This window comes from Misgurnus anguillicaudatus, chromosome 17 (genome assembly GCF_027580225.2).
Source record: "Misgurnus anguillicaudatus chromosome 17, ASM2758022v2, whole genome shotgun sequence".
Lineage (NCBI taxonomy): Eukaryota > Metazoa > Chordata > Actinopteri > Cypriniformes > Cobitidae > Misgurnus > Misgurnus anguillicaudatus.
Genome location: NC_073353.2, coordinates 35,378,253 through 35,385,868, shown reverse-complemented (window position 1 = coordinate 35,385,868; position 7,616 = coordinate 35,378,253). Strand labels below are relative to the sequence as shown.

The 7,616-nt window shown below is 34.2% G+C and overlaps 1 protein-coding gene across 2 annotated transcripts in view; it reads right to left on the bottom strand.

The window, feature by feature from the left end:
• Positions 1-6,164: 6,164 nt before the first annotated feature.
• itprid2 (ITPR interacting domain containing 2) overlaps positions 6,165-7,616 on the bottom strand; it is a 63,961-nt gene continuing 62,509 nt past the window's right edge. The window contains exon 19 of one of the 2 annotated variants that reach the window (XM_055214742.2): positions 6,165-7,031. The gene's annotated coding sequence lies outside the window, so the exon portion shown is untranslated. The remainder of the gene's footprint in view (positions 7,032-7,616) is intronic. The other variant, XM_073854680.1, reaches the window with a different exon arrangement.

The following is a 7,616-nucleotide window of genomic DNA, read 5'->3' as shown; positions in this document are numbered from 1 at the left end:
ATTGTAAATGTTGCCATATGAAATATAAAATCATGTTTCTAATATAAAAAAGTTTATTTGTCAAGCTGAATGGTTTCAAAGAAAACATTTAACATTCACTGAACCTTTCAGTTTTGAAGCTAAGAATAAAAGAGGCTCTTTTAAAACATTTAACTATTACACGGTCAGAATAAAGACACAAAATCTGTCACTGGGACAGTACCCTTAAAAAATTCCTGATATGTACCATTTAGATATATGGATACATATGGTACCTTGTATACAATGTGTATGCTTGAGGTACTAATATGCACCCTTTAGATTTAAAGATGTACTTTATAAACAGGTTACACCTCACTGACAACTTTTGTACCTTTATTCTGAGAGTGTATATCATATGAGGTTACCTGTTGATATTCTTAGTTAGATTTAAACTAAGACATAATTTAAATAAATATTGAGTGTTCTTTTCTAATATGGATTACCTAAAAAAGTCAGTTTTAACAAGAAGAAAGTGTGCACACACCAAAACAAATACATTTTAACTAAATTATTTTCTATACATGGTACAGTATATCTTATAGATAGAGTATACAAAGCAATGTCATAGTCTGGCTGGATAAAGCAAGCAAACACTGGTGCAACATTAGGTATAATGGTTCAAAGTGTGACCGTGTATTGATCCTCACCCTAATCTGGGACAGACGCCACCTGTGTTGTTTGCTTAGGCCACTGGATATCTGCCAATGAGATAACTGCTATTGATCCACCTGCCTGCTTTGAAATAGGTCATTAGTCTGTGGCCTGTCTAAAACACAGCCTGAAGGGGAAAACTTAAGACATTTATGGACAAGTAATGGTGAAAATTGATGATATTAAAATGTTTCATTAATTTTTTTAAACGGACTGCTTTGTAGTTTTGAAGTCGTGACAGTACAGGAACTGCAAATACATGCTCAGTTTAGTTTTGTACACAATTGAGAAATGCCATCTTAAAATAAATAATTATATTACATTATACTGCACCATAAAACATCAATTTAACTATTTTTTGTTGTTGTTTTTGTCTATTTTTGGGGCAGTTTCTTATTCTTTCAAACAAAAATTAGATGATTGACCACATTTTTAATATGGTAGATTATAGACATAGCAAAACTACCCAAAAAATTAACTTAAAAAAGGTTGTTTTAATCCATGGTTGGGTAAAATATGGATAACAAAACCAAACAACAGCACGCGCATCAACTTAAAATTGGTGCTTGATCAAAAAGTCACATCACACTGCAAAAAATTATTTTCAAGAAAATATTTTCTTAGTATTTTTGTCTTGTTTTTATTAAAAATATCTAAATATTCTTAAATGAAGATGATTTTTCTTGATGAGCAAACGACTCAAGAAAATAAGTCTAGTTTTTAGATGAAAAATATCAAATTTAAGTAATTTTGTGCATAAAACAAGCAAAAAAAATCTGCCATCTTGAATTTAGTGTTTAAGAAAAATGTTCAAGATTTTTTTGCTTACCCCATTGGCAGATTTTTTTTGCTTGTTTTATGCACAAAATCACTTAAATTTTATATTTTTTGTGTAAAAAAATGAATTATTTTCTTCGTTTTGCTCAAGAAAAAGAATCTTAATTTAAGATTTTTTAGATACTTTTACGGAAAACAAGACAAAAATACTAACAATTTTTTTTTTCTTGAAAATCATTTTTTTTTTTTGCAGTGCAGAAGAATATAAAACAAGATTGGCACACTAAAGGTCCAAAAGTATCAAACATTTTTAATCATGGACTGTTACATAATGTGTGACATTTCGAGCATGCACACATCCAACCATTATACACTGCAAAAAAAGATTTTCAAGAAAAAAAAATCTTAGTATTTATGGCTTGTTTTCAGTAAAATATCTAGAAATTCTTAAATTGGGAGACTTTTTCTTGATGAGCAAAACTACCTAAGAAAATATAGTTTTTGGACTAAGGATGTCAAATTTGGGTGATTTTGTGCATAAAACAAGCAGAAAATTCTGCCAATGGGGTAAGCGATTTTTTCTTGAATTTAGTGTTTAAGAAAAATGTTCAAGATTTTTTTGCCTACCCCATTGGCATATTTTTTTGCTTGTTTTTACTGAAAACAAGACAAAAAGACTTAGAACATTTTTCTTAAAATAATTTTTTGTAGTGTATTTGTCCAATTAATTTTTCAGCTCATGGTTGGGTCAAAAGTTAACATTTTCTAGTTTAATTTAAACCCAACAGTTGAATTTCATATTTTACCCAATCATAGGTAACAACCCAGCATCCTTTGTGGCTAGTCTAGATTAAAGTGAGTATTATATCATGTGTTGGAAGTGTAAGTTAAAAGGTTAAGTTAAACTGCCAGGTCACCAATTGACCTCTGGAACAAACCAAACCGCAGGACCTAACTTGACTCATGTCCTGTCTGCTGTCCATTTACAGGTTCTCCTCATGGCCATTATCACGGCTGACGGGCAGCTAATAATGAGGAAATGACTATAGGGCTATTTTAACATCTCTTGGGAATCACACAGGGTGGAGGAGCTACAAAACAGACCCTGTTTATTACCCATTTTGACCATTGCGTAAGGTTTAACAGCTATGCTTTTATTTCATGGCGAGGCTAGTAAATCTAAACAGCTTTCTGTGTCTAAAATATTGTGAAACAGCCTTGATGGGTGGATGCCAGGTGATGTCATTAAAATGTCCAGGTTGTCCCTTCCAAGAAGCTGTTTGTGTGTCCAGGAACACACACGGACAAAAACACAACCACGGCCTTGTGTTTACAGGCGTCTACCCGTGTTGAAAGGCACAGTACAAATCTGAGGAAAGGGTTGGGAAACGGAGAAAGGTCTTTAAAAGTTGATTTTCATAAATATTCAGCACTGTAAACAGCTTTATACTGTTTTCTTAGACACAATTGATGCGCATGTAAGCCACAATGGAAATCACACACAATTGTTAAGTTATGTAATCTATTTATACCACATACCAACATTTCTCATCTCTAATGCAGCTATTTCATGTTAATGGCCACCCTCTGAATATATTTAAGCTTGATCACAGTATAAAGCTGGTGCTATCCCCGAGCCATGTTTCCATGGTAACGGCATGCTCGATTGAGTTATGTATGAAAATAATTTTTCTGACCCACAGGTATTTTCATCGTCTCACTTGACTAAACTCAACAGGAGGGAGGGAAAACACCATTAACTTTGTTGACCGCATTAAAAACGTTAACCATGAAGGACAAGCAAGACACATCCTCAAGAGGGGCTTTACTGAGATAATGTGCTCTGTCTGACAAAACGTTTAGACTTATCGGGCCCTATCATACACCCGGCGCAATCGGCACACTGTGCGACACAAATGTTTTTTGTTAGTTTCAGTCTGAAGTTATCACTTTTCACATCCTGCGCCATGTTTTTTAAATAGGAAATGCATTTGCGCCCATTTGTGCGCCCATAGGTGTGCTGGTCTGTAAACGAGGTCTGTTAAAGCTCACATAACACACCTTGTCTCTGCATTTCTGATGTTAATCTGGAGGACATATAGAGTAGTATTACATCCTTTATATCTCTGAAGAGTCTTAATCAGATTTATGAAAAAAAGAGAAAAAAATGAAGGAGTTACTTTATAATGTATAACAGAGTTACTACCGCAGGAGGTGCGAGTACGAGTCATGCAACACTATACAACACTGTTTAACTTATGATTCACTACAGGTTCGTGTCATTTATATAATATGCACGCGCCTATTTCCAACATAAGACAGAAGTCTTACTTACCGCATGCAACTCATCATGACCCGGTTGGGACTTTTCAATGAAATCCAGCGCATCAAACACACACACAAAACTCCGCCGATACCCCGGATAATAAACTATATCCATTGTTTCCATAAGGCTGGATTTCTTCTCCTTACATCCCAAAACACACTTCTTCTTTCGTGCCATTGTTGAGTTTTGAAATTACACAAAGCGTGTCGCGTGATCTGATGTTTGTAAGTTCTAGCGTGTCTCCCGCTGATTGACGGGTGGGCGGGGATTTGCGGGGGAAGTGCCCATAAAAAGAAGTGATACGTATAGAAACCCCTGAAACGTCACCTGGACGCATAATTGAAAAAACTTTCAGAAACTTGTATGAACCCTGGCAAAGTGCATTCGTCACAAAAATACTCTGTAACACGCCCAACTGCTTTGTTGACACTTTGCCTACGTTTAGCATGAGGAAACAACTCTATAACTGTGTTAATAAATCAGAATGCATGAAATACCATTGAATCCCCCCTTTAAAATAAAATAGGGCCCAATGCACAAGATCATCCAGCATCATGAAAGCTTTAATGTGGACTCTTTCCCTTTCAGAGAGTTCTTAATGGTCAGTACTTTGATAAGGGGGGATGAATGACAAATTGAATTTGTGTTTTTTATTCAACATTTAACTTAAGTCAGAAATTAATCGAGCGAAACGTTTAACCATAACACTTATTTTTCTATCAAGTTATAGTAAGTAATTAGGCATCTAAATAAAGCAACAATTCAATTGTTTCCAACTTTCTTGTAGTGTAAGTGTTGGGTGTAAGTTAAGTAATTAGTTACTGTAATTTAATTAAATTCCTTGAAAAAGTCTGCCAAATGTACTGTAAAAGTGAAAGTTGGATCTTAAAAATTACTTCAATAATACTCTAAAATATTTTTAAACCAGCATTGGGTCAAAAAGGATGAGCCCAGCTCCTTGGGTAGTAATTTAACCTATGCTGGGTTGTTTCAACCCAAAATGCTGTGTTGTTTTTAACATTTTGCTTAATTTATCCCAACAGCTGGGCTCGTCTCTTTTTTGAACCAATGCTGGGTTAAAAATAACCACTGTTTTAGTAACACTTAAAAGTTTTTTCAACCTACATTTTCTCACTTTACGATAAAAAATTAAAGTAAAAAACTTTACAAAAAATGAAGTTTGGTTCCAAAACGCAATAAATCCATTTTGACTAATTTGGGTAAAAACGCATTTTTTATACCAAGAAAGTGACAAAATCAAAACCACTATTTTCCGTTACAAACATTCACATAGCATCTTTAGGTTAAATAACATTAAAAATTCAAATCCATAATTAGATTTTCAAAGATTTATTATAAAAACTGATTATTTTTTTCCTCAAAATGCGATAAATCCATGACAAGGTTTTTTTCTGAAATGCTATAAATCTATAGAATCAATATATAAATGTGCATTTATCTTCACCATGTAATATTCATTTAGTTGACTAGTGGTATACACTGATTAAAAAAAATAAACATTAATGGCATTAATCAAAACACTTACTTTGTCATATTAAGAACACTGTCATTGCTACTGTCATCATTGTGACGTCGTCGCTGAACTTTTTTGACAGCAATCAGCTGTAAAATGTTTTGGTCCTGCTTGATTTTGATTGACTTCAAGTAAAATAATGGAAAGTTTTTCATAAAATCCTCTGGGGTCAATGTGTTAGCATGAGAGAAGCTTGATGCTGTCGAGAGAACAAGCAACAGCCAGCATTTTTTCTTCGCTTGAGTGCCTCTCACGTAAATTATTCGATTTTGATGGCTTACGTTTCTTCCCCGCCACAGAAAACCTCCACAGGTTTATCAATGCCATCAAAACTATTATTTTGTTTGTTTGTTAATCTCGAAGTACAAAGTAGATGAGGAAAACTAGGATTGTGTGTACTCAAAGCGATGCCATTATTGTTTATAATGCGTGGAATGGTGCGGTGTGATTGGTTGAGTGGATATATTGCATTCTGCAGAGAAGGAGGAGTGGAGTTTATCGCATTTTGGGAAAAAAGGGAGAAAAGATAACACAATAACACAGCAGATATCAGACTTTGCGTAAAATTAAGAATTTACTTTTTAATACTGATTTTGGTGGTAACCAATTTTTTTTAAATGACGTTTATCGCGCTTTGTAACCAAACTTTTCAAATACTTTGACTTTAAATGAAAAACATTTTTTTTATGTGATTTGCACTTGTTTTAAAAAGAGACAAATTTAAGATGCATCTGTAATAAATGTTACAAATGTTAACAGATCTTAAGTTGCATTAAATCTGTAATGTAATCAACAAATTGTACTATAATTCTCATATCTCCTACAATCCAAATAAAACAAGTTGGCAGGTGTATATACATACAAAATAAATAAATCTTTATTAATCATTTTCATTAAAGATTATCCCTCATGCATCCCAGGTGAATAGGGAACAAATCCCATTGGTCACATAAATCAATTAGTATTACAACTCATTAGACAAAACAATTATCATGAACATCAGTGAAACAATCCCTCTTGCTTATTCACAAAGTAAAAGTGAAACAAACACTTTCAATTCTTTGCCTTTTAAAACTTTTAAGAAAACATCTTTTAAGGCGTCCTTAGACATAAAGAGATTATAGTGCTTTTCGTCTCACAGGAAAATACGTTTATGAATGTGCTTAAGTGTCAAATCTATACATACAGTGTGTGATAGACATAAACAAGAAATGAAGACAGCTGTGTACGTTATTGAACAGTAGTTGTGATCGGTAAGTTCAAGTTTGGGTGAAAAAAATGAAATGTATTGCACAGTTAGTTCCTCACAGAGGCTGCATTAGAAAACAAGTTTGAATACAGTAGACAATTTTGTCCTACACAGACAAAGACACGCAAACACACACTTTTATCGATCCTTGTTTCACACCCATTGCAAACATTCAACAAGACCAGCATTCACATACTTAAATACATCCCAAAAATATTCATGACATTTCTGTAATATGTACCAGACGGATAACACAATAAGTCACATGCCCTTCGTAGGTTAGGACAGAGAAGGATTTCAACCACTGTAAAGAGAGAAACTGGACCCCGACACAGCAGACAGCTTCCCCGCAGCGGTGGAGTCCGAACGGGCTTCACAGACAGAACCAGAGAAAGGTGCTGGGCCGATCTCAGTGCAAGGCTTAAACCAGTGTTCATTGTGACTATTTCACAGGATTCACATCTTTACACCTGCTGAACGAAATGAAATAGCCATGTTTTATAATCTTGTAGGTAGCGTCATAAAAAGATCACACAATAAGATGACACACAAAACACATGTGTTCCTAGTTCAACTAGTAGAGCATTGCATTCGAAGCGCAAAAGATTGTTTGAACACATGCTAATAAAAAGTGCACACCTCGAATGTACAATAAGTCTGGGCAGTGACAAAAACGGTTTGGCAAGATGAGAAATTCAAACATCAAAAAAAAAAATTAAAAGCATGCATCAGGTTAATTTCAATGCACATAGTGTATTTATGTTAAAGGTGCAGTGTGTAATTTTTAGAAGGATCTCTTGACATAATTGCAAAATATTATACAAAAATATATTATCAGGGGTGTGTAAAGACCTTTCATAATGAACCGTTATGTTTTTACTACCCTAGAATGAGATGTTTTTATCTACATACACAGAGGGTCCCATTACATGGAAGTCATCATATTGTGCCGCCATGTTTCTACAGAAGCCCTTAACGGACATTTTTTTTACTAAGTTGTCTCAGACAATGACATGTTTGTCCGGTGGGGCTAACGTAGCTTCTCTATGCGTTTCAAA